We start from the raw sequence: 15,774 nt of genomic DNA on the forward strand, positions 1-15,774 counted from the left end.
GAAAAAGGTGTGTTCTTTATATGTGACGTCAACAGGTATGGTCCCCTATTTTCATAATATCAAAATAGAATTTTCAGAGGACAGCATGAACATTTGACGTCATAATTGAATTTTGACAAATGAAGAACTAAAATCAAACGAACCTCAAGTTGATTATATAAAAATAATCAAGTTGTCGGGAAAAATTTTACTAAAAAGGGTAAGAATTAGAGAAAAACTACATAACTTAAGACAGAACCACATAAAGTAAATAAAGATCACAAACACGTAAAGTATATACTGGCGTTCAATATGGTGATTTATTTTAACAATGTAAGAATCAACATTTATGACCCCACGTTCTCTTCGTTACTTCAAAGAGAAGTAACATTTGAAACAAAACAAAAACAAAAACAAAAGGCATGATTTAACTAAATTCCTTTTTAATCAATCAATATTTCAGAATTGAATATATTTTTTTCTAGTTTAAAAATATTGCCAAGTATTGTCGCTACATTATAAGTATAAAGCGCTACCGCGCCTCACACAGTATATGCTTCGGTCAACGCTTTTACACAAACAAAAAAAACTACAAAAAGAGGCAAACAATTCTTAGATAATACCCTTTCGTTCGTATAGGTTAATTTCAAACATGGGGACATATATATTTACATAGAGGTGTTATCATTTATCAGCAAAAACTTCAGATTTTGGCAATTAAACCAGAAAAAGACAAGATAGTACAGCGATTCATATTGCCATACAAAAGCAGTGATAAGGTATGAATTTGATGATTGAAAATAGACATAATTAAGATTTCATACTAAATCAATAACTACAAAACATCTTCCGAAGGTGTTACTGCATCTGGAAGATTTGAAATAATGACACTATTCTTGTTTTATCAAAACTAATTGCTCTTTTTAGAACAAGAGAAAATGCTCTTTTTAGGACAAGAGAAAAGAAATATTTATTTATAACTTTTATGTAAATCAGGTGTAGCCGTCGAAGCATACATCTAAATTAAATGATACATTTTAGATGCACACCTGGGTTGTATCTAATTTACATAATGATGTTATAGTTAATGTAAAATCATGAGATAGATAAAGATATTTTTTTTATTTCCAATAGAGGACCCATTATGGTCATAATCGGTGCAGTGATTTTTATATTAAACAATTGCAATAAAGAAAATACACAAGAAAACAACTCAAAACATGAAATATAAATTGAGTTCATAATATATATAGTTATATGCTTTTTTGTTATTTAATGTTTACTTATTCAGGGTTATATTTGGTCTATATACCAGCTTTGATAAGTGATTGGTATTACTATAATTTTTCACTTCTTCGTACTATGAACATCAGAATTATTTATTTTGTAAAAATATTTCCTTTCTCCATTTGAACTGTATACCTGACTACAAAATTATTTTCATTTACCTGTGTACATATATAATATTATTTTAAATGGCGGATTTTCGTTCAATGTTATTGTTGTTTTTCTGAAATTGTTTAACATTTCACAGCGGTATAATACTGTAACTTTAATTATTTATCCCGTATTTTATTGATGTTGTATTTACATTGTATCATAGATCAAATTTATTCGTTCAGTGTATGTCCACTTGTGTTAATGTCCTTTGATTGAGTTAAGCCATTTCAATTGATATTTTATAGTGTGTCTTTCTATGTTGTGATGTTACACTATTGTCTCAGATAAGGATGAAGGTTTGGTACCATTAAAACGTTTAAACCCGCTGCAATTGTTTTCACCTGTCCTAAGTCAGAAATCTGATGTTCAGTAATTGTCGTTTGTTGATGTGGTTCATAAGTGTTTCTCGTTTCTCGTTCTTTATATAGATTAGACCGTTGATTTTCCCGTTTGAACGGTTTTACTTTAGTTATTTTTGGGGCCCTTTATAGCTTGCTGTTAGGTGTGAGCCACGGCTCCGTGTTGAAGACCGTACTTTCACCTATAATGGTTTTACTTTTATAAATTGTGACTTGGATGGAGAGTTGTCTCATTGGCACTCATACCACATCTTATATCTATATAAAACATTATGTTTAGTGTTTATTGACCATGCACCAGAAGTAGCATCACATCCATTACAAAAATAGCTTTTACGAGTTAAGTCCTTCCTCGTGGCTGATGCATATGTAAAATTATATGTTTCCATTATTTTGAGGTGTCACTCGGCTATTTGACCTGATCGTATTTTACGATAAAGCATGATAAGGAGGACATAAAGTTACATTTAATGACATCAAGGTGTATTAAAGTAAACAGGTATGTGAATATTATTTCTGCAAATGCATGTAACTTTGATGGGATGGGTCAATAAGATTTTTTCATTATAAACATATATGTTGTTTATAAATATGATTTATTGATTTAATTATACATATTTATCATTTTGTTGCTTCTTTTTTTAATAATAAATGACAGTTTTCAATTCATACAAGTCATACTGTTTGTTTGTCATTGTTTCATCCCATCAAACAGGGCAAGCGTGTGTTCACAAAAATGCTAATTTTAATTAAAAATATTTTTTGGCAACTTTGGCGGTACTATAGAAAGCGGCACAACTCTGACTTTATGTTGGAAAAAAACTTAAATGACTCAACTCATAAAAGCTATTTTTGTAATGGATGTGATGCTGCTTCTGGTGCATGGTCAAAAAACTCTAAACATAATGGTTTATATGACTATATATATTATTAATAAAATTGAGAATGGAAATGGGGAATGTGTCAAAGAGACAACAACCCGACCATAGAGCAGACAACAGCCGAAGGCCACCAATGGGTCTTCAATGCAGCGAGAAACTCCCGCACCCGGAGGCGTCCTTCAGCTGGCCCCTAAACAAATATGTATACTAGTTCAGTGATAATGGACGTCATACTAAACTCCACATTATACACAAGAAACTAAAATTAAAAATGATACAAGACTAACAAAGGCCAGAGACTCCTGACTTGGGACAGGCGCAAAAATGCGGCGGGGTTAAACATGTTTTTTGAGATCTCAACCCTCCACCTATACCTCTAGCCAATGTAGAAAAAACAACTCAATTTATATTTCATGTTTTGAGTTGTTTTTCTTGTGTATTGTCTATATTGCAATTGTTTAATATAAAAATCACTGTACTGATTATGCCCATAATGGGTCCTCTATTGGAATAAAATTTATCTTATCTTATCTTTATATGTGTTGTTATCTCATCTCAGAAGGCGCTTCAGTTGCAGATTGAAAGTGGCAGGAAAATTTAGGACCTGAAATTATACCCCATCCCTCCCTGGATAACTAATTTCAATAATAAATTATTTTTAAATCATTTTACAATTAACATATTTTAACTCTGTTTAATTGGGGTATTGTGAATATTTAACATGCATCGGTAAGGCACATACATATTTTTACTTTTGATATTCAAGATGTCAGTGTTACATTCGAATGTAACCCTATCCTTGATGGGCGAATGTAACCCCATCTTTGATGGATTGGTCAATAAGGTTTTGTCATATTAAACATATATAATGTTTATAAATATGATTTATTGATTTAATCATACATGTTTATCATTTTGTTGCTTCTTCGTCATTTTAATAATAAATGACACTTTTCAATTCATACATATTGTGTGTTTGTCAATCCTTCATCCCATCAAACAGAGCAAGCGTGTGTTGACAAAACATGCATATGACACACTGGATAACAACATCCAAGTTTCTATTTTTATCGCTTTATGTTAAATATGTTTTTCTTTAAAAAATTAACTTAAAGAGAAGTAATGTCAATGATTTCTAAATTCACAGCACGATGTCGGTTTCTTTAAATGAAATTGGATACCCTGCATTTATCATGCTTTTCAATAAAATATGATCAAATCGCTGAAAGACCCCCTCCTAAATTATTGAAAAACTATCATTCTGCATGGACAATAATATCTTGGTGTGAATTAGATACACCCATTCGGGCTAACGTCCTCAGGTGTATCTAATACTTACAGTATATCGTAATATGATTAACTTAATGTTAAGATATCAGGACATTTGTAATGGAACTCAAAACAAGAAAATCAGATGTGATGATGATAATCAAGATAATCAAGATATAACAATTTTGATAGATGCTTTTAAAACATCAGTTAATTAGGTATGTCAACTGCCAAACAAGTATCATGGGGCTAATTTTATTCACAAGGTAATTTGAATTTTGAATCTTGAACACTTATAATTAAATATATTCAAACATTAAGAGTTATCTTTTAATTAGAATAAAATGTTGTTTAAAAACAAAATATATAGGTCATAAGTTAAGAACATACAGAAAATTTAGATATATATATGAACTTGAACATTAATTAACTATAGGCTCAGAGGAGCAATGAAAATTATTTGCCAAATTTAGTCTTTGTGATCATATTAACCTGAATATAGAAAGGGGTGGATACCTGAATTTAGAAATCAAAGACAGAAAATGTAACTTGGTGTAAAGAACCCGAAGAAGATGAAAGGCATTGTTTACTAGACTATTAATGGAAAGAAAAAAATAATTGGAATTTGGAGCCTTTATATTTATTCAGTTTCAAAATTTACTTTTCATTAGTTTTAAAGTAGCGGGCCTATATGAAAGTTTTAGAATTCAACACCTCCTAGCCCAAAATATCAATTCGTTTGTTATCTTTCTATCTCTGTAGTGACTGTTTTCGTTTCATATGGGTAAAATCTTATATTGTGATACACACATATAACCAATGTTAATGATTTATTAGTAGAAACGATGCACATTATATTTGGTATGGTTTCAATCATTATTTTCAAGCATACATGACACAAGCTGTCTATTGGTTTATTCGTTTAATGAACACATTAAAGATGATTTGCGCATACTATTGAAATACAATAAGTAATTATAATAACATGAAATTAGCTTTAGTCTTTGATGTTAAAAAGATGTGAAGGATTAAGCAACCTGGGACCAAATATAGATAAATTGTGTTACGTCATTGTTGTCATCAAATTGTCATGAACATGATATAAAATAAATTAACGAATTTAGAAATTTAACATAGGCTTGCAGCATACAAAGAAAATGTAAGAAGCTTATTTTCATAGCGTTTGTATGGTTGAACACTGTTTCCTCATCGCCCTGAAAATTTAATATTGAACGAATTGACCAAATAGCTTGGGAAGAATTGGTTGGTACGAATCGGAATTGAAACGAATCATCCAGATACCACTAAGTCATTTGTAAGTTTCGCGGGATTGTTTTATACCAACAGTTTTAAGCAACAGAACAAAGGAGACCTCGCACATAATTACCTTTGAGGCTTACATTTCTACTTGTTTTTCGTATGACCAGCTCGTCCGACTTTTATCAGCTGTACAGAAACCTTCTTAAAACCCAAAACCTTTGTTTACGAACTGACACTGACAGCGTCTCTACTCGTCAGTTGATTCAATTTTCAGACATTTACACGAAAGAGCTCTTAGAACCGACGTCGGTAATCGGATGCCGTGCCGACATGGTTGTGAAAAACTCCTAAACTTGTCAAGTTAATAATCCTAGGACTGGTCGTAAAGTGTACAATTTACGAACCTTGAAACGATAGCCTTACTTGAGTCAGGAATAGTGTAGTGGGGTTATATACATGCATGTGTGTTAGCGCTTACCCTTCACCCTAACCCAAGGCAGATAGGAGGTAGATAGTTATCGCGCCTTTTGTATTCATGTCCACAGAAATTTAAATGTTTAGACAGAATTGAGAATACACGGGTTGTCTACGCAGCATCGTTTAATTCGTTTCTGAATTCTCGGATAAAAATTTCCGTGATTGCATAGAATCTCAATATTCATGAAATCAATTCTTATTGGTCGAGCTGTTGTCTTACATTAGGAGAAAATGTATATTCCAAAAGATTTGTTTCTGTTCTTCCATATATGTTCTACGAATTGATATAAGTATCTTGATAAATTAAACACGAGTTCCGTTGCAGGAAGTAAGGACACACACAAATTTGGTGTAAAGTCTGGAAAGTTGTCAAAATACTTCTGCTATCAGTGTAGTTTTTCGCTCGGCTTAAAATCAGAATAATGATCAATTATTAGTCTGGGCACAGTGGCATGTCTTTCATTTATTATCTTTATTGTTTCCTCTACCTTGTATGAATATCAAATTTATCAGATATTTTTTCGTATCAATATTGTAGTCTTCATTTTATCGTTGTTAAAATAAATTAAATGAAACACTCCAATATAGAAAAGAAAAACTGGATTCAAATACAACATACACGAGAGGCGAAAGATATCAAAGTGACATTCAAACTCATAAGTTGAAAACAAACTGACAATGTCATAGCAACGAATGAAAAACTATCAAAAGACAAACAACAGTATACAAAAGACAACATAGAAAACCAAAGACTGACCAACACGAATCCATCAATAAAATGGGTGTAATCTCAGGAGCTCCGGAACGGTAAGCAGATCCTGCTCCACAATATTTCTTTGAACAGTCTTGTTACCATCCTGGTTAGAACTATCTCAAGTCAGCTTTGATTTTCAGTCTAAGACATATCATAGAACAACTGTTATAAGAAATGAAGAACATTTCTTCGTATAGTTACGAAAACGAAGACCTTGTTGTAACTTTGAAAAAAATCAAGATCCTGAGGTAATTTTGGCAATTTTTTTTTTAAATTGTGTAAGATATATGAGATATTCGAACATCACTTTTTTATGCATGGGGTAAGACGTTTGAATAACTTTTATAACTTAAATAAGTTAATATATTTACTGTATATATATAGGGTCAAGGTCCTTACAATTGAGAACATCTAGCCATGGATGGGTGAATTGATACTATCATTATAACCTTTAAGTTTCTGTCAACACATGGACATCCATTTAACAAAGTATACATATAAATTTATTAACCTAAGAAAATAAATAATATTTACAGGCATGTTTAAATGGATTTCAGAAATTTAATTGAGGGTAAAAGCATGATAACAAGAAGGATTAATTTAAAAATAAAATAATGGTCTGACCTACCTGCAGGCTAAGTTTGGTATTATTTTGAAGATAATTATAATGTCCATCGATTAGAATTTTTTGAAAATTGTGGTCAATGTTCAGAAGGGAGGACTTTTGAAAGTCATAATTCGTTTATATTTTTGTACATAAGAAATTGCAAATTGAAAATTTGTGTCCCAATTTTAAAAAAACAGCACAGAGAAAGCATATACAACAAATTCCAGACTCAGCTCAATTAGTCTTGGATATACAAGGAATGCTCGATACACTGATCAGTTGATGATGGATTATTCGTATGAAAAATTGATAATATATCGTAAAAATGTAGCTGTCTAGCTATATATTCCTTCAGTTTGTTAAAAGTTTCACTTTTTCGTATCTGTGTTTTTTCTTTAACAAATATTGTTTGCTATCTGCTGACACCTTATCTCTCCTTTAACCGAACCAATCTGAAGACACATGAAAAACAAACATGTCACTCATCGTCGTCATCAGCAGCAGAAATATTCCTTTCAGCAGCAGCCACAGTATCACTTTCCACATCAGCAGCAGAAATATACCTTTCAACAGCAGCCACAGTATCACTTTCCACTTCAGCAGCAGAAATATCCCTTTCAGCAGCAGCCACAGTTTCACTTTCCACATCAGCAGCAGAAAAATCCCTTTCAGCAGCAGCTACAGTATCACTTTCCACATCAGCAGCAGAAATATCCTTTTCAGCAGCAGCCGTAGTATATCTTTCCACATCAACAGCAGAAATATCCCTTTCAGCAGCAGCCGTAGTATCTCTTTCCACATCAGCAGCAGAAATATCCCTTTCAGCAGCAGCCTTAGTATCTCTTTCCACATCAGCAGCATCACCAGTATCCTCCAACAGCATGAGCTGCAACAACACCGCCATCAATACCTATAATGGAGAAAAAGAACCGTATCTCACGCTCTATTTTACGTCTTTAAAACAAGTATAAACAATTAGTTTTGATATTTTCTTTTAGTTTGAGTTTAAGTCAAAATGTATTTCACTGCAGAACACTGAATTGAAGATTGAATAAAAGAATAAAAACTACGAAAAACTACGAAAGTTGAGAAATTAGAGTTTTATTATCATTTGTGTGCAATCTTTGTGGACCCTTCTCTCTTGACGTTTGGGTTATGAATTTAATTTTTCATCATAACTTTTAAGATTAATTGTTCTATTCAAAATTCGCCTTTCAATATACCTTTTAATCCTTATCTTCAAGCATGCTAATCCTGATGTACAAATTAAAATCCTTAGCCCCCCCTCTTTTTTTATTCATTTTACACAGATGTAATTTAATATCACCACCAGGAATTGGAAATGAACATATAATACCTATCTGTTTACTACTCTTAATTTAATTTACGGTTTTTTTAATATAAACACATTCATTATTAATTTTTTTAGCATTAAATATTCGGTTTTTTAGTTAACATTTCCATTTGTGTTCGATGTCAATAGTTCAGACGTTCAGTGACTAAAACATTCATGAACTGTATCAAGGATTTAACTGAAGCATAGCACAGTTACATTTAAAAGCTATAAATACTATATTGACAGAAGCAATCCTCAGTTATTGATATACTAGTATGTTCATATTAAATTGGATATAATAAAGCCTAAAGAAAGTCATTTTTCATAAAATGGAGTACGATACTATTTTAAGAAAGGTTGGAGAATTTGGAAAGTACCAAAAAGTGTTTCTGGTCATCGTAGCTATATCATCAATATTTAATGCCATGACAACATTTGTATTAAATTTTGTCTTTGGAGAACACGCACATAGGTACGTTATTTTGAATAATATTCGTTTCACGAGAATGTGCACTGAGTGGGACGTTCTAACTTCTTTACTTTTTGAAGACTGTTAACTTAATTATTTTTTCCTAATATTTTATTTTTTCAACACGCACTGAAGTATTAACTTCTCATTCCTGCGTTTGAGTAAAAACAACACGAACGTAGGTATGTTATTACTTTTGTCTTTTTAAAAGAACCTGCAAAAATGAAGACTTTTTTCTGTATGAAAAATGGCAGTATTTTTTGTATATATCTTTAAAGTGACAACTTAAAATGAATCTATTGCCTTCAAAAAAAGCAGGGGCCGTGTCAACGAAGCTGTCTTAGGATGGTCTTATAAGACGTTTTAGTCCTAGTTCAGGTTAACAAAAGTCTCCTTCTATGTCCTAGGTCGAAATAAAAACAACAAATATGCTCACTGTGTATGTTCACGTAAGACGACGAACAAATATCTTTCATGGTGTTTAGAGACAGAGACAATCCTTAGATTGTTTGGACGATGTTCATTTTGTTCGAAAATATAAACTTTCTAGACAAATGATTCTAGTCCTTACACAAAGTTCGCTAGGAAGACTAATTATTATTATGTTCCACTTTCTTTTTGGTGTTGCTCATAAAAGTTATCCATTTCTTCCGAATTTCTTCAACTGTTCTTTAATTGTCAGTATTTGAAGAATTTATCTTTGTGCAGATACTATCCCTTGTATTTTTCTTGATTTTTTCGTCGCCACATTTGATGGCTTGCTGAATAAAATTCACCTATGCTTATTTACCTCGGCCAGTAAAAATTAAATTTGCGTTTCAGAAACAATTAGACTTCTTATTTCACTCATGCTGATTCAATGCATGTAATGAAACCGAGTTAATCTAAGGACAAGGATGGTCCTAGTATAATTGTAGTGAGGACTGTCCTAATATATCTTTGCTTTACATCCTAAGAACATCCTAAATAATGTCATAAGACATATCTGAGGACACTTTCATTAACATGGCCACTGGATTTTATTTCATTCCGTCATTTAAAAGTGAGGCGGCAAATACCATTGGGATATTCAAACTCAAAAATTGATGACAAAGTGACAACCCCATAAAAAAAAAAACACTATATAGAAAACTAGACCTGGATGGTTTCAGGTGCTCCGGAAGGGTAAGCAGATCCTGTTTCACATTTGGCACCTGTCGTGTTGGTCAGCATATAAAACGTTTATTTATAAAAATAATTACGTAACATTTTCCGGTTATATTCAACCAAAAATATATGAAAAACTAATTATTGTAAAAACAAATAAACATGTTTTGTTGATATTTTACAATAAATCCACCTGTTTAATACTATTTTAGTTAAGAACTAAAACAGGTGAATTACAGGTAAATATCAAGATGCCAGTCCTTAGGATTTGTAATAGCTTGAGTCCTTAGGCTTAAATAAAAGTGTCAAATGCTGCTTATTTTCAAAGATGTAGTATATTTAAATTTCTTTTGTCAGTAATCATTCACAATAGTTAAATAAAAAAACGTTACAAAAAATTGAAAAGAAAAGTCCTATATGAACATGGCCCATCGCTACAAGATATTTGGTAATGGGACATTTCTAAAATTAAAATAAATTATACTTCCTTTTGGCTTCGCATCACGCTGCGAAGCTATTGGTTTCATATATATACATTGGATTCTATAATGTTCGATTTGAATCTAAGCTAGCATGCTTCTTTACAGGGTATTGATATAGTACTTCATACAGAAATTTGGATTTCTTTATAACAAATAAATAAATATATCATTTGTACACTATCGTGGAATATATTACAAATAAATAAGTATATCATGATCATTTGTACACCATCGTATCATATATACAGTCCGCCAAAAGTTAAGCACCACCGACATATAACTGGCAATATTTTTTAAACTATTGCGAAAAAATTATTAATGCTTGGTGTTATGAATTGCCTTTAACATGCACTATGCAAATGCATTACGACCAAAAAGATTGAACTCTGATAAACCCGACAAGGAACTTTTTATTAAAGGTCTTCTGCACTTTTACAAATACACTGTTTCGATACCTTTAAATCATCTTCCTACTGTCCCGCGTACAGGTGAAATTTGACCTTAATCAAGTCATTATGTAATATGGCAAGGCGTAAGTTATCTGTGGCTGAACGTTGGCAAGCAATTGGCATGTCAAATGCCGGTAGGAGCACTAGGAGCATAGGTAACAATTTTCAGACTTTTACAACGTCATGTTGACACAGGAACTGTAAATAATAGACCAAGGTCCGGAAGACCCGTTTAACCACCCGTCGTGATGACAGACTGCTTATTCGTCGTACTAAAGCCAACCGATTTACTCCTGACCCGCAGCTTAGACACAACTGCCTTCCAGGTGGTCGTGAAATTGTTCGAACTTTATTACTTCTAACATAAGAGCACGTCATGTTGTCAAGAGACCTGCCCTAACAGTCAGGAACCGTATAATCAGGTTTCAATGGGCTAATGACAATCGACGCTGGAACAGGAGAAGCTGGCAAAAAAATCATTGGTCAGATGAGAGTCGGTTTCTGTTACGACCAGTAGACGGCATAATACGAGTTTGGCGGGAAAATAAAACTACCTATGACCAAAACAACATTTGCCCAACGACTGCATTCGGTGCTGGTGGTGTTACAGTATGAGGTATAACGTTGTAAGCTGGGTATGCATATTCTGCAGGGAAACATGAACGTACAGACATACAGGGATTTAGTGCTTTGAAACATTGTAGTCCCTCATTTTGATAATCACCCACTTGCGTCAAGACCATTGTACATGGACGACAACGCTAGACCACACAGGGCAAGGATTGTAACCGAGTACAAAGAGCTAGAAGCCATTGACAATATCTTTTAGCCTTCCATGTCTCCAGACATGAACCCTATCGAACATGTCGGGGATGCCATCGGCAGAAATTTCAATCTCAGAGATCCACCTTTGCAAAATCTTGACGATTTAAGAGTGGCAATTGTTGATGAATGGAATAGATTTCTTCAACTAAAGTTCAGAAGGCTTGTACAGAATATGTGACGCCGTGTTATGGAACTGTACCGGAAGAGAGGTGGTTACACATCCTATTGACTCAAATATTGACATTAAATTTGCCGAACACACCAAAGATTATTTGTAGAGAATTTTAATGATATTGGGTGATTAATTGTTGTAAAAAAATAAAATCACAGTGAAACTTAATTCCGCTTCTGATTTGTGTAATTTGCACTATTTCTATGAACGCAAAATTTAAATGCATAGAACCTGCATAAGTGAACAATCCTAAGTTTATGGTTTATTTATGGTATATGTTAGCAAAATTGCTACATGAATGTTTTCTCTTTTTCGAGGAATAACTGATTTTTTTTAAATGTAAAAATGTTCGATACAGTAAAAGTAGGTGGTGCTTAACATTGTAATATTACTATGTTGACAATTGAAAAAATAATTACATATTAGTAGTTTAATCATCGTCTCTTAATGTGAAATAAGATATATAGTATTTTAGTGATCGGGCTGAAATTTATGTCAACGACAATAAAGCTATAAATTCATTGTTGCTTTTAAAATGTGTTCATCTTTACTGTTTACTTTCTGGCAAATTTGAGATTTTGGTGTGAAATTATTATACATAGCATAGTTTTCGTGTATGAATATTTTAAGCTTTAAATTTCATTTAGACTATATGAACCTTTAAAACTTTAAACACCATTTATACTTCTTTTTTCTTCCTTTTTGTTTTGTTTTTGTTGCTTGCCTTGTCAAACCCTTTGATAAAACAAACAAAATATTCCATTCCAAACTAACCATTCAACCGTACGAAATTTTGTAGTTTTTCACAAGCTAGTCTTGACATGAAGCAACAATAATTTTGTTGACGGCTCGTAATTTTGTAAACGGATGGTTTACCAGGCGTTGACCTATATCAATGCGTCAATTATATCTTGTCCTTAATCTTTATATTCGCATAGTTACCCAAGCTAGGATTGACATGAAACAACAATGATTTTGTTGGACGCTCGTAATTTTGTAGACGGATGGTTTACCAGACGTTCACCTTTATCCATGCGTCGATTATACTTGTCCTTAATCTTTATATTTGCATGGTTATCCCAATCAAACAATAAAGACTATTTATGCCAAGGTTGCACTTATGTTACCAACTTTATATACTAGCATAAACCACGGAATAACATAAACAGAACAAATATAAATCCCTCCTTTGTATTTCATTGATATTTTAAGTTATGGTGTTCTGGTAAATCTTCAAGATAGCCATACTTGTTGGATAAACGTCAGTTGGATTTTTCAAATGTATGAGAACCGTGACGTTTATATTGCAGAATTTGTTGTGTAATACTATTCAAGTTTCACTTAAGTGAATGTATTTTCCTGTGCAAATTTGTGTGTGCACAAACCTTGTCGTATTTATAATTATACTTTTTATGTTTAATATAAAGTTTATACTACAGCATTTACTATGTCAAGAATGTAATACTATTTAAGCATTTTCTTGTGCATATTTTCAAGATTTGATAGTGTATTTGTCCATAAGTGCTAATATTGTTTATCATAAAATTGTATCGTTTTAAATCACCATCGTTTGTATATATGTTCCTATGTTCATATGGATATATACTCATATGGTCCGACCATACGCGATACGACGAACTTTGCATTAGGTATGATGTTTCAAGGTGTCATAAATAAACAGTTTCTAAAATGATATTATGACTTATTTAATCAAAAAGTAATTATTGTTACATGAATAATGAAAGTAAGTGTTCTTTGATGACTATATTTCAATACGGTATTTATTTTGCTTATTGTTGAAAGACGTGCGGTGACTTAAGGTCTTTTGGTGGTTAGTTGTTGTATTGAAATAATTTGTTTTTTTCATTATTTCTTTAATTATATTTGTACTATTGTTATTTAATCTGGTACATTATTTATATTTTAATGATACTGTTAAACTTATATAATAAAAAAAAAAACAATGTTAACAATACCATAAATCAACTTTGAGGTAGATTATCTATATATTGCCATCTTGGATGGTAAAAAAGCAGTACACAATCGGTTTAGTTCTTTGTTTAAATTTGCAAATTTCGAAAGAGAATGGCATTTTATGTGTAATACTGTTTATTTGAATAAAGAAAAATAAGTAAAACATTGTTTTATTTTGATTTCGTTTTACAAATACCATATATTTGTTTTTGTTTGATTCAATTTTTTAACTTAGCCAAATAAGGAGAGATTACTCTCATAGTATTACTACATTTTTTATAACGCAATGTTTATGAAATTTTCATGTTTTACTCGCTCCAAAAAACAAGTTCGGTGATATTTTGTTTTGTTCTAATATAATAGATAAACAAAGGATATGGGGTATCTATCCATGACTATATGACTGAAAGCATATTATTATAAAACCTATCGTCTCAGATTTTATTTCAAAATTCTATCTGATAGATTTTTGTTTCTGTCCACAAAAAGTGTATTTTCTTTCTTCTTATATACAAACTGGTATTTTCTTTACACTTCAAATGTTCCCTCATTTTGTAAACTTCAATTAGTGTATCCATATGCATGATATAGGATCTATTTCAAAATGCATTAAAGTTTTGACAAAGACGTGCAACAGTTATATGATAAATGCTGCATCGTATATTTGTATCTTTTGTATGTGCGTAACTGCGTAAGTTTTTCATTTTTTAATAGATTAAGTAATAATAATAATAATTCTATATCAAATATCAATAAAAAGAAAACACATTTCTTACATTTTTCGATGTCATGTCAAAGCTTTGACATTCGGAAAATAAAAAGGAATTAGAATTTCAGTTTTAATTAAAACTACCAATAACACACTTCTATATTTATACTGTACATGTTGTAGGTGCAAGATCTCTGACCTTGATGACCATTACACATCTCCGGGTCCTGTCTTCCTAAATACTACCAATGGCATTCAAGAATACAATGTAACAGAATGCCACATTCAAATAAATGGTACTACAATCGAGTGCAACGATTGGATTTACGACTCAAGTCTTTTTAAAGCAACTATAATATCAAAGGTAAGTTTTTATTTGCTTACTTGGCCGTAAATATGCATGAAATCTATGACACTGGGAGTTCAGGGAAAAGCAATACGTTTTTTTTATTTTTATTAAGGGTATATTTATTTTATACATAAATGCATGTTACTTGATATGCTAAATACATGTGATAATATCTTTATCGTATTTTAGATTCTTTACAATTAAATACTTTAATTTGGTTTTGAGATGAAGATTGAAGTGACTTACAGCTTCACGTCAAAAGAAGGTCAATCCGACCTGCAATTAATCTTGTTTCACTTTGGATACATAAACATACCTTTTTTCCTCGGAGTATTAATTAAGAATTGGCGGATGTATTTACAAAGAAAGAACAACATACTTATTAAAACAGAAATTGCTTTCCTCCAAAGATGTTAAGTGTTTTTGATACCTTCAAACCAAGTTGAATTGTAGATGTTTTGCTCTCGTTAAAGTTGAACTGTTTTTTTATATATATATGTCCTAAGTCAGGAGCCTGTTGTTCAGTGGTTGTCGTTTGTTGGTGTGGTTCTTAAGTGTTTCTCGTTTTTTGTATAGATTGGATCGTTGGTTTTCCTGTTTGAATTGTTTTACACTTTTTTCAAGGTTCTTTATTTCTTATAAAACCAAGTTAATGGCACAAAGAAATATATTTTTAGATATAATAACATACAGATTCATAATGAATATTACCATGAGAAATTTAAAAAAAAAGGTTTATAAATCCCACAGATCATTATTAACGTTGGATATATCATTAAGAGTGAGGCTGATAAAAAGCATTTGTGTGTGTGATGTTAGATTCTTGTCTCATTATAC

This window comes from Mytilus californianus, unplaced genomic scaffold (genome assembly GCF_021869535.1).
Source record: "Mytilus californianus isolate M0D057914Y unplaced genomic scaffold, xbMytCali1.0.p SCAF_2, whole genome shotgun sequence".
Classification (NCBI taxonomy): domain Eukaryota; kingdom Metazoa; phylum Mollusca; class Bivalvia; order Mytilida; family Mytilidae; genus Mytilus; species Mytilus californianus.